The 1,281-nt window shown below is 52.8% G+C and overlaps 1 non-coding gene across 1 annotated transcript; it reads right to left on the bottom strand.

The window, feature by feature from the left end:
- Positions 1 to 352: 352 nt before the first annotated feature.
- TRNAK-UUU lies at positions 353 to 425 on the bottom strand. Its single transcript has one exon. It is a non-coding gene; the product is annotated as a tRNA-Lys (tRNA).
- Between the last annotated feature and the right edge of the window lie 856 nt (positions 426 to 1,281).

The raw sequence follows: 1,281 nt of genomic DNA on the forward strand, positions 1-1,281 counted from the left end.
ATCTGGAATCAACGGTCACAGCGTGGTGACAAACGTAGAAACCTGAATGTATGTGTGTGGGGGGGAGGGGGAGGGGGAGTGGCCACGTGAGGGTGAGGTAAAGCCCATCCACACCAGCTCACCCCACGCTTTCTGAAATTCGGATACAGCTCTGGTGTGCACTGCCCGCACTGGGAGGCTGTTGGCGCATCCACCGCCCTTTCTATCAAGAAAACGTTCCTTTGATTACTGCTGAGTCCCTCACCTCTTGCTGTTCGAACAGGCCAAATAAACATTTTCCCTACTTTAGACACCCTTCTTGCCAACTGGAAAAGTGCTGTGGGACAGAGTCTCCTTTTAGGGGGACTGGTCCCACCCACACAGGGACTTGAACCCTGGACCCTCAGATTAAAAGTCTGATGCTCTACCAACTGAGCTATGTGGGCTCCTCCCAGGCCTGTTCAAATTTGCAAAGTTAGGCATTCTTGTCCTTCCCCACGCTGGATTTTCGAGGCTGTGTAAGACCATTTCCCAGGCCACTAACTGCCTTCCAGTAACATTTTGCTCAGATGCCGTAGATCCAGAAAGGAACAGAATGGGTGGCAATGAGGAAAAACCTGCACTGCTCTGTGCACCAGAAAGGCACTTTGAGCAGGCTCCCTGTTTAACTGAGGTGGCCTTGGAACCTTACAGCTTCAGCATTCTGCAACCCAGGAAATGCTGTTTGCACCAGGGTAAGGGTATTGCCATGAGAAAGGCAGCTGAGCAGGCTCCTCGGCCTATGCTTAGCTGAGGAGGCAGCTCAGCAGGCTCCTCGGCCTATGCTCAACTGAGGAGAAGGCCTTGGGGACCTTGCAGCTTCAGCATTCTGCAACGCAGGAAAAAGCCTGCACTGCGCTCCTTCTTCCACCAAGGTAAGGGTATTGCCATATGAGAAAGGCAGCTTGAGCAGGCTCTCTGTTTCACTAAGGTAGCCTTGGAACCTTACGGCTTCAGCATTCTGCAACCCCAGGAAATGCTGCTTCCACCAAGGTAAGGTAATGCCATAAGAAAGGCTAGGGTTACCATATATCCGGTTTTACCCGGATATGTCCTCGACATGGCCGGGCAGCCGGGCAGGTTTTGCCTACTTGCCCGTTTGTCTCGGCGCAGATTCAAAATGGCCACGGAGAGTTGAAGTCTCACGAGGTTGCTTCAACTCTCGGTGCCCATTTTTTTAGGTGGGGGGGGGGTGATGGGGCTGGGGTGGTATGTGACAGAGGGGCGGAACATGCATCTTCTTTTTGGGGAGAGCAAATATGG

This window comes from Microcaecilia unicolor, chromosome 9 (genome assembly GCF_901765095.1).
Source record: "Microcaecilia unicolor chromosome 9, aMicUni1.1, whole genome shotgun sequence".
Lineage (NCBI taxonomy): Eukaryota > Metazoa > Chordata > Amphibia > Gymnophiona > Siphonopidae > Microcaecilia > Microcaecilia unicolor.